Below are 11,802 nucleotides of genomic sequence, written 5' to 3'. Positions count from 1 at the left end.
TGCTTTAATACCCAAATTGTTCCGTGTCGCCGGACTGGTAGAGCGGCCAAGGCGTCCATTAGAAACTTTGGGGCCCCTTACACAGGTTTAGACCTGAGCCCCCCACCACCAACTAACACTAACTGCACTCCCTTTCACTAACACTACCCGCACTACCTTTTACTAACTCTAATTGCACTCCCTTTTTATTAACACTAACGCACTCCATTTTCACTAACACTATCCGCACTCCCTTTCACTAACACTGCCCACACTTCCTTTTACTAACTAATTGCACTCCCTTTTTATTAACACTAACCGCACTCCATTTTCACTAACACTATCCACACTCCCTTTTCACTAACACTAACCGACTCCCTTTTCACTAACACTAACCGACTCCCTTTTCACTAACACTGACCGCACTCCTTTTTCACTAACACTAATCACACTCCGCTTTCACTAACAATAACCGCACTCCCTTTTCACTAACACTAACCGCATCCCTTTTTAATAAACACTAACTGTACTCCCTTTTCATTAACATTAAAAAACACTCCCTTTTCACTAACAATAACTGCACTCCTTTTTCACTAATACTATCCACTAGCACATAAAAAAGTGCATCGTATGGCTCTCAGGTGGGCCGCAGGCACTGTGCGGGCTCTTAGTTTTGTTATCTGGTGGGCCGGAGGCACTGTGTGGGCTCTTAGTTTTGTGGTCGCACTTGTAAAATGTGATCAATAGTGGTCGGTGTGCAAAGCTCCTTAAAGCAGGGAGAGGAACCCTGTGAAACACAGAAATGAGCAAACAATGGCTAAGGAGCGCTACTACCCTTTAGGAGTGCTGGTCACATTAATGTGGTTTGCTGTGTATAAAGGAAAGATAAGGTGACTCACAGTTAGGAAGGTGGCAGATGTGTCTGAAGATCCCATGTGGAGTAGCATCTATCGTCTTATTTCCAGGTCCTTGGAGTGGAGCAGAGTACAAGGGATGGTGGGCTAACAGGTCCAAAACCTGAGTCTGGTGTTCAACGGGCACACAATCCTTCCAGATCTAAAGGGTCTGGTATTGTTTGGGAGGGGGAACTGCACACTTTTGTTTTTCTTATTGTTTCACTTTAAGTCATGTTAAAATCACTGCTCCTTTAAAAACTATATTTTTTAGAAGTGTTTTTTTCATTGATTCATGTCCCCTAGGGCAGTACCAGGATCCCCATGCACGTTTTATGGCCGATAAATTGCATATAAGCCTTCTTCAAAATGGTGTCTACTGATTTTCAAAGTTCTACCCCCATAGACTTGCATTAAGTTAAAGTTTGAGTTCAAACTTTTTCCATGTTCTAAAGTTCGAACCGAACAGGGGGGTGTTCGGCCCATCACTACTCACAAATGCGCTTCTGGAAGAATGGTCAAACATTCCCATAGACACACTCCTAAACCTTGTGGACAGCCTTCCCAGAAGAGTTGAAGCTGTTATAGCTGCAAAGGGTGGGCCAACTCAATATTGAACCCTATGAACTAAGACTGGGATTAAAGTTCATGTGCGTGTGAAGGCAGGCCTCCCAATACTTTTGGCAGTATAGTGTATATGAACCAGCCACGTGACTGCCATGAGTCAGGCAACAGGAAGAAGTGGCCCAGTTGCTGTTAGTAAACGGTAAATACGGGATGTGGCTGGTAAGTATGCAGCTAAGAAGGGGTTAGATGAGCTAAATGGGGATGAGGAAAAAAAGGTAAGGAAACTTACAGAGAACTTTAACGTTTCTTTACCTTTTAGGCTGCAGCGGCCGCAGGTACCAGTGACAGGCAGCACCTGAACCTAATGGCCAAAACACGCTTGGAAGCAAGGGAGCCATGAATTACTGGGTGCCTAGGATGGAGCACTGGCCTGAGTTTGCCCAATATGCACATAAGGTGCTGGTCTGCAATGCTGAAAGTGGCATGTCAGTGAGGACCTTCAGTGCAGTGGGTCCTCAATGATGCAAAACTGTTCCTTCCACTGCACAATTTTTACACCCAAATCACTGAATGCTGATACTCTGCATTTGAGCCTGTCCTTAGTGATGCAAAACTGTCCTGCAGCTGGCCAGTTTGATCCAAATCATACCCGAGGGCTATAGCTCAGGATATTCAGATATCACTGGGTGGTGGTAAAAGTTTTTGTGTTCTCTATTTTTACTTTTTTTTTACCTTTTAAACAAAAGAAAGACCATAAAACTTCAACAAGCCTTTTTTTTTACCAGCTTAAACCTGGGGGCTTTAGCTCTAATATTTTAAGAAGACATCTTCCTGTACCTGCCCATTTAGGTCTGTTGTGGCTGCCTTTTTCACTAGTTACATAGTATTTGAGGTTGAATAAAGACATTAGTCCATCAAGTCCAACCCATTAGGATCTCATTCTAGGAGTACCCGTATGTCAACCACTGGGGTATATTTTGAGTTAAACTGGGAGTTTTATCATGTGTGTCAAACCCGTTTCCCTCCCGAGTGTATACTGAGGAGAAAAAAGCGTTCAGCGCCTCGGCCCTCTCCTTGTCGTTTGTGACTAGCTTCCCGCTTCCATCCTTTATTGGGCCTATCTGCTCCTTTCTCACCTTTTTACTGTTAATATATTGGTAAAAATTTTTGGGGTTCTTTTTACTATCTGTGGCGATATGCTTTTCACACTCAGTTTTAGCTGCCCGGATTTCTAGTTTGCATTTTTTGTTACATTCTTTGTAGTTAAGGAACGCCAATGCCGTCCCTTCCGTCTTATATTTTATAAATGTCGCTCTCTTGTCCTTGACGTGTTGTTTTACAGTTTTATTAAACCATATTGGTTTAGTCTTTGATCTTTTATTTTTGCTCCCTAAAGGTATACACTTTGAAGTAGCAGTATGCTAGTGAAAGCAAGCCTAGTAATGTCTGATAAAAAAAAACATGTCATTGCTAAATTTACCTGAAAGATCTATCTTTAAACTGATATGATTCAAATCAAGGTGATTGGGTTGTTGTTGCCTATAACGCAAGTTAATTAAAAAAAATATCAATTCCACAGCCAAGTATGTGGTGGCAAAGTGCATTATCACCGAGGCTGTCTCTAAGATCTTGCTCTTTTCCATGACATCATGTACAGCTTTAAGGTATCATCATACCTGTTAATTAAAGTTTGTTTAATTCCCATGCACATGTCACTTTGAAACCACATGAAAAGAACCCTCTCCCAACTGTACCGTGTTTAAAAAGAAATGACATTGACAGAGGTGCCTCATGGTACTAGCTGGCTTCCAATGTCTTTTTTCACAATTCATTGCTAATTAGCACATGGCTTTACAAATAGCAAGATTAGCCCCCAACAGACTTTAATTCAATGCCAAACGTTTTGAGGTGTTTTTACCTCACTTCTCATAAGTTCTTGTTTGAGCTGACAACATGGGGCCATTGCTGGACTGAAAACCCAACCAGAATTGTAAGCTCTACCCTGATTACTGAGCTCCATCAATCCCATTCTTTTCTGTCCTTCTCCACATGCATACATTGATTTCTTTCCCAGCAAAACAATGCTGCTGCTTTGACTCCAAAGCCCCTGTCCACATATCATGCTTAGGAAAAGGCTTTGGGAGATTAGTTCTGGGGGCAGACGAACGTCAAAAGAAAGTGCCTTAAGAGCAGTTGCTAGGTGGTCAGAAATTGACAAGCCTGGTGATGATTTCACAGTGAGTAATGAAAGCATTATTCCTGCAACATGCATTAAAGCAGGAAAGGGTGGTTTGGGGGGGCACATTTTGGACTTCTCTGAACATATATTTTAAGAGGATTTTTTTTTCCCCCATTGAAAAAAATCCCTTTAAATCTCATCACAATAATAATAACATTCACAATTTACAGCAATGTCCCACTTTGACACATATTGCAGATATGGTAGTAGATTTTTAATTTTTTAATTTGGATTACATCAATCAATAATCTATCAGCTAAACTTTGACAGCAAAATAACAAAAAGAATTATTATGAATTTAGCTTTAGCAATTCAAAAATGTGAAACGATGTTTGTACAGTGTTTTCTTTATTAAACCACTGCCTACTATTTTGTGTATTGCAAATGCAAGTTCTTGAGGATTGGCATCTAACATTCCAAAATCTCAAAATAAATATTTATCAGTGATGACTTGCTTTCACAGAGCTAAATATACAGCTTAGTTTGTGATGACATATCCAAATACAGGCATTCATGCAACACTTTTATCATGTGACAGTGCAGTTAGCTTAATAAGTACTTGGGAGAGCAAGCTTAATAAGTACTTGGGAGAGCAGCAATCAGATGTAGATGTCTCAGCCTGACAATTTCAGGAAATTGTACAAACACATTCAGGAGGGGAAACAAAACAATTTTAATGTTCAGTTTTGTTCCTTGGCATGCAGAGCATATATACTTTTCCATAGAATGTAAAAAGACACTCTTGAATATTATGATTCACTCATCCTTCCCATAAGGTCCTATAAGCATAAAGTAATACTGTGCTTAGGTGTACTTTAATGCCCCCTCCTCCTCCCCTGCTGTACATACTCAACTTTTGTTTACTGTATGTTCACCATTCACACCATAATGCTGGTGTGATGTGCAGTGCACTGCCCTGGGGAAAAATTCATTTTTTCACAGTGCACTGGATGACAATGCAAGTTACGGCACCAGACATCCCAACTCTCCCAGACATTCCAGGAGTCTCCCGCTATTAGATAGCAGCTCCCAACTGCCCAGGAGATAAACATTTTCTCCCAGAAAGGTTTACTCTGCTCTATCTAGCAGTTTCAGTAGCAGTAAACGTTTCCCTGCTATCTGGTTTGATTGACAGCAGCAGAGGGCGGGTGCAATAGCCAGCTTGCTATTGGCTATTGCAAATTGAAATAGCCAATAGCAATCTAGCTACTCATTCCTATGCTGTTTTTTTTTTTTTTCATCTGACGGCAGCAGCTGTCAGAATACTAAAAAGAAAACCCAGCAGATAGCACGAGAAGCATTAGCTTCTTTGCTATCTGCCATAATTTCAGGGGGGTGCTCTCCCACCCCCTCCAGGAATAGGTGGGCAGAGGTCACCTCCCTGAAATGAAAGGGGCACCTCCCTGAAATTACGTTTCTCAGGCTGAGATCCCTGAGGCACTGCTGTGTGGGAACCTAAATGGAGTGTACACTTTGTACACGCTACTTAAAGTTTTAAAAAAATGTAGCGCCCTTTTACAGTTGTGTCGCTACTAAATTTATTGCTGGACTGTAATCAGTCTATGCATCAATTGTTCTGTGTTCTGCAAGTTGTCCCTAAACATGGTAGATTGATTGTTATCCCTCTGTTGCTGGGATGTGCTCCAGCATACAGTGTGGGAGGGTCAATTACCAAATTATGAGTATATATCTGACTCTGACCAATCCCTGAGCAGGCTGACTCAAAGGTATGGTTGGGGAAAGGTGATAAATATTTCAGAGCACTCTTCCAGTACTCTCACTCCCCTGGGGCTTCTCCCTGGGAGGAGGCATATGTGCTTGCAAGTGTTGGGGACTCAGAGGCCTAAGATGATGCTGGAAAGAAACCTGAAGAAGGCTGGGATGGAGGAAGGATCTCACAGAGGAGCTGGAGAGAGGTGCCATCTTGACCCTGTTAGAATGATTCCTCCCCCTTGACTCAGGTACTATATAGCAGACAATAAGCCAGTTGGTGCACAACAAGTATTGTGACTGCTCTAACAGAGTCATAGATTTATCCTAGCTGCTCTCTGTTCAAGAATCTATTTTTGGTCACTCTGGACCTGTTGCAATTGAGACACTGCACTCTATTATTTTTTTTACTTTTAATTTTTTTTTACTTTGCCCCATCAAGCAGGGCCAGCAAGGCTGTAACTGAAATGCTTACAAACATTTGTTTCAATTGACTATTAGGTGTCAATGATGTACCAATGGCTATATATGGGCCAATATGCACTTGAGGCACTAGCCTGCCATGCTGCACATGTCATGTCTGTCTCTGTGCAGTGATCTTCCACCCCCCAGAGCCCCCAGCCATGTAATTTCCATCAATTTGTGCAGAGCACTGACCTTCAGAAAGGTGCTAACTAGACTGACCCACTGCTACCTGGCTGAGACCACCACGCCCGTCCCCCTGTCCCCCCGTTCGACTACACCTGCAACAACATCTAGTGTTGCTAGACAGCAACATTTGTGATGTCAAATGCTTTTAATGATGCTAGTCCACCTGACCTCTTCCTTCCATCAGCACCCTTCACAGCACTAATACTAACACAGCACTAATGTTTGCGTTGCCCAGGTGTCCAGGAAGAAAGAGATACATAGCAGCTGTTAGCTATCTTCTTCAGTAAGTGAATAAAGAAAAGCAAAAGCTAAGCTACATTATAATTGATTAACTGAAAGTAAGTCAGTATCCTGATCCTGATAATGGGGCACAGTGGGAGTGGTATTCGTTTTTTATGGGGCAGCTTAGAAAGTGCACCCGAAAGCCTATACTATTGTGTATAATTGACTCACTACAAATTTAAAAACTGTATCCTGGGTACAGTTCAAATGGTTAAAGTTTTTTTGGGGCTCAGCCACTCACTTTTGTACTTGATTGGTAATGCTGTGTTCTGGAAATTGGGTGGGCGGCCATGTTATTTGGCAAGTGACCCAGGAAAGCCAAGACTAATTAAAACACTATATCCCGGACCACAGACACAGTGGGAATGTTATAATTTTGGGGCCCTGGTGGTCAGTTACACATTTATTTTCTGCTACTGCTGAAATTTGGGGATTGAGTAGCCATCATCTTTAGCAAGCGAACCAGAAAAGCCTAAATGATTTTGACTAATTGAATGACAGTTGAAAAACGATATAAATCTATTTCGAAGTCACTCGCATGCACTGTATATAGTTTTCTAGACTGGCTTTTTTCACCTCCACAGCACTGACCCATTCCTGAAGCCATCCCCAAGTCAACAGTCAAGAAGCAAAATGTGGGGGAGAGTAAAATGGGTAAGGTGTGGGAGAGTAACTTTTCACAGGGTTTGTTAACGTAAATGGATTTTATGGAATTTTTTAGATAAAGGACTCACAGTAAGGAATAATGAGAACACAAGTATTAGTGGGAGGGGGGAGTGGGATAGGGAGTAAAGGGTAAAATGAACACAATTTGAGCGGAAGGTTATTGTTTACAGACATTTTAGTACAGATCACATATAAGGAGTGAGCACAAAGTAGAGTGAGGAATATACATAAAGGAAGGTTTGAGAGGAAAAGTTGGTCTTAGGACATGGTTTGAAGAATTTAACACGGAAGAGGTTTACATAAATTCACTTAGTGACTTTCCCCCCTCCCACCCCCAGATGAGGATATGGGTAGTAGTGTGAATGTGAGAAGAGAGTAGAGGAGAAAGTGATGGATGATGTGAGGATGGGTAATGTAAAATTAATGATTATAGATATGAATGAAGGTAAAAGTAATGTAGCAGATGTTTTTTTAGAAATGTGTATAATCTATGCTATTTATGGGATAAAATTATGTCTTAATCTCTTTTATGAAGTTATGTATAAATGTGTTTATGTGAAATAATAATAGAAACTATATTAAACTAAAAAAAAAGTCCTCCAGCCGCATTGCTCTAATCCAAATCCCTGTAAGACTTCAACCTATATAAATCTACCCACCGAAAATATAGTACCTCATTTCAACCTTTTACTCCCTACTTCATCCCCCTCTGCCTTCTTCAACCAACTCACTCGCTGCACAGGAGATTGCCAATCACCTCAAAGACAAGAGTAATGCAATTCGCCATGAAGTCTCCACTGTCCAGACATTTCCCACTCTGAATACACCTACAGCCACATTCAATGCTCTCTTCATTTGATCCCGCTACCACAGATGAAGTTGCTACTCTTTTGTTCGGCACACACCTAACTACCTATCCCCTGGACCCCATCCCCTCACAACTACTCTGATCACCATCTAGCTCTATTCTACAATCTCTTACTCACATCTTCAATTTCTCCCATTCTACTGGCATCGTCCATACCCCTCTAAAACAAGCATTGGTGACCCACCTATTAAAAAGCCCTGAGTGGGGACCCCTGTTTGAACAATTTGAGACCCATCTCCTTGCTCCCATTTATCTCCAAACGTCTTGAACGCCTGATCTACAACCACCTGAGCTGCCACTTTACTGCTAACAACCTCCTGACCCCTTTAAATCTGGCTTTCGTCTGTAACATTCCACATAAACTTCCCTTTTTAAAGTAACTAATGATCTACTAACTTCAAAAACCTATGGCCACTACTCTTTTCTCATATTTTTGGATCTTTCTGCTGCTTTTGACACATTTGGCTACCTGCTCATCCTCAATAAACTCCAATCCCTTGGCCTCCAAGACTCTGCTCTATCATGGTTCACCTTTTACCTATCCCAGCGAACCTTCAGTGTCACCTATAACTCTAACCTCCTCCCTTCTCTTCCTCTTTCCTTCTATTCTCTATCTACACCTCTTCCCTAGGCTAGTTGATAACCTCCCATGGCTCTCCACCGCTCAGCTCACCCGTTCTATCTCCTCACACACTACTAATCTATTCACTAACATATCGACATGGACGTCTGTAAGAGTCGCCCCAGAACTCAGTTATAATGCTCTATGCATCACAACTGCGGTTTAAGGGTACAGGTATCAGAGTAGCAGCTGCACCTCACTTGCCCCATATTTGGAGAAGGCTGAGAGGGAGCTGCTTCACATCATTCCCCGCAAGGGTGGAAAATGCTTGGTTACTACCGAGTAGGTGTGTAACGATCTCAAGCACAGCAATGAGGTTATGCACATTAATGAGGATTAGGCACAGCAATGAGGATAATGCACAGCAGTGAGGATAAATCAGCAATGAGGATAATTCAGAGCAATGAGGATTATGCACAGTACTTAGGATTAAGCACAGCAATGAGGATAATTCACAGCAATGAGGATAATTCACAGCAATGAGGATTATGCACAAGTGGAGACAGATTATCAATCTAGCCAGTGTGGAGACCTGGTGCTATGGTTTTCTATAGCCCAGGGTACTTGCGTTACTGCTGGTGTTTCCGATCCTGAGATGCTGTGGTAACTGTTTTAGCCAAGGTCCAGAGGAGTGAGTGGGAGGCTGAGTTGATCAGCGTCATGCTACATCAATAATGGGACGCCGATCAACTAACGAGCGGCGGCTTTAAGCCGAGCGCTCGCTTTGGAGGGAGTGGAGCTACAGGGCACGCCTGTGCAGGAAGTAGACCCCGCCGGAGAGAGAGGCGACACACCGCCACCAGAGGCCACCACCTTACGTTGGCGACCAGAGGAAGGAGGGACTTGGCGTGCCCCCGCAGGCCCGTGACGGACAGCGGCACCGGACCCCACCAGGGTACGTCCTTTACAACGTCACACCACTTCCTCATACAAAATCTTTCGAAAACTGAGCTTGTAATATTTCCTCCTCTCCATGTCCTCTCCCCCAATTTCTCCATCACAATCAACAGCACTATGATCAACCCCTCCCGTCAAGCCAAAGTGCTCGCTGTAATCCTTGATTTTGAGATCTCTTTTCAGCCCCACATCCAATCACTATCTAAATCTTGCAGACTCAACCTCCATAACATTTCCAAAATTAGCTCGTTTTTAACAAATTACACCGCAAAGCTTCTAATTTACTCCTTTGTAATATCTCACCTGACTACTGTCCCTCCACTGGCTCCCACTTGCCCAACAAATATGAACCAACCTCATCTCAAAATATCACCCAAACTGCCTTCTTTGCTCCACCAAAGATCTCCTACTTTCCAGTTTTCTTGTCACCTCCTCCCATGCTCATATCCAGGATTTCTCCTGAGTGTCTCCCATCCTCTGGAACTCTCTAACCCAATCTGTCTGCTTATCTTCTTATAGCCTACTTTGTCCACCTTTAGGTGATCCTTGAAAACTCATCTCATCAGGGAAGCCTATTCCACTTCCAACCATCCTTTCACTTCTTCCATTAAATCATCCCACACAATTTTACCTTTTATATCACTTGCCCCTCCTACAAGATTGTAAGCTCTCATGAGCAGGGCCCTTCTGTATTGAAATGGTATTGTTAATGGTATTGTCCCCCTCCATTTTGTAAAGCATTGCGCAAACTGTTGGCACTATATAAATCCTGTATAATAATAATAATCATCATCATCATCATCATCAGGGCTCAAAATTTCCACTCGCCCCCTCGCAATTGGCGAGTGAAAATTGCGTGGGGGCGAGTGGAAATTCCTCAGAGGTTAGGGGCGCCGCCGGCAGGACGATGGGGGAAACTGCCGCAGCTTCAGCAGCGGCGATCCCCTCTTTGGTCCACCCAGCCTGCCTCTCCCACCTCCTGTAGGCAGCGCCAGCGCCACTATGTAAACTGCAGAGTAGCGCTGTCTACATACAGAAGCGACACGTTGCCCCCCCTTCCCCAAAATGCCGTGCTGTCCATGGAGTCACCTCAGGTGCGTGAGCAATACCTCCCGCCAGCTTCCTCATCACCCCTTCCTGGCCGCTGCTGTACTGATCAGCTAACCTGCGTGCGTTGTGAAAGTAGCATCACCGGAGTAGATAAATACCCATCGTGCAGTACAGACTCCATCCTCATCTCACTGCTGCCATCAGGCCTGACACGCTGCATCCAGAAAGAGGGAGAGCCCGAGCAGGGCCCTTCTCTCCAGGGCCCAGGGGATGTTTTATGGGACGGCTTCTGGGCTCTACACCCTGACAGTGGTGTATGAGGGCAGCTACACTGCCTGCTTCCACTAAGGTGCAGGGCAATCTCTGGGATCACTCTGTCCTGCATCCTCATCTTCCACATGACCATCTTATGTGTATCTGAACTGCTGGAGCACTACAACTCCCAGCATGCCAGGAGCTGCCAAGGATGCAGTTATCCCAGAGGAGCAAAGTATCCAATCCCAGTAAGTGTGTGTGTACGCCAGCTGCTGCATTTAATTGGAGCAAAGAAGATGGAGCGCAGGATCTGTTGCCGAGAGCAACCAATCAGGTTACATCATTCATTCATACACAAGCGTGATCAGTAAAGGAGTTTTGCCGAGATGTAGACACACACGCATCTATCTGATGAACAGTATCAGTCTTTCCTGGCTCAGTGAGTGCACTCCTTTTAGTAGGCCTTCTCCTTTCCCCTCAATCACATACATGTGTGCTTTAGGCCTCATTCACACAGCGTTAATTCGGGCCATACACATCCGTGTGGCGTGCGAGGGAGTATCGGGCGTTCCCGGAGGGACAGGTGCTGCGTTTGATTGCACACAGCAGCCTGTTCTTCCCTATGGACATGGAGGACACCACCAGGAGAAGAAGAGGGCACCTGAATCAGGTCAGCCATGTGCACTGTACGTCCCTGTTGTTATTTCTGCCTTAAACCGCTTGACCTCTGCACTGTGCGTTGTTACTGATCTCTGTACTGTGTGTCACACTGCTGGCCCCTGTATTCGGCATCACACCACTGACCTGGTGGAGTTATGTCCGGGGTAGGGTAGGGTAGGGTTCAGGTGGGGCAACTGGTGGCGAGTAACTTATAAGGCTTGGCTAGTAGCTCAGGACCTGAAATTTTGAGCCCTTATCATCATTATCATCAGATGCTACTAAAGTGTTACCTAGGCCATAAAGTATTTTTTCCTGTGCCCCTGTGCACTTAAAAAAATGCCTTTTGTGTTGAAACCCATCAATTGTATTGCTCCACTAGTTTGGCTTTCAGTACTAACAGACAAAGTCCATTCATTACTCTGTAAAATTGAAAAATTACACATTTGCATGTGCAGGACAGAAG

This window comes from Nanorana parkeri, unplaced genomic scaffold, assembly GCF_000935625.1.
Source record: "Nanorana parkeri isolate BGI_ZX_2015 unplaced genomic scaffold, ASM93562v1 scaffold843, whole genome shotgun sequence".
NCBI lineage: Eukaryota > Metazoa > Chordata > Amphibia > Anura > Dicroglossidae > Nanorana > Nanorana parkeri.
Note: the sequence above shows the minus strand (reverse complement) of the source record.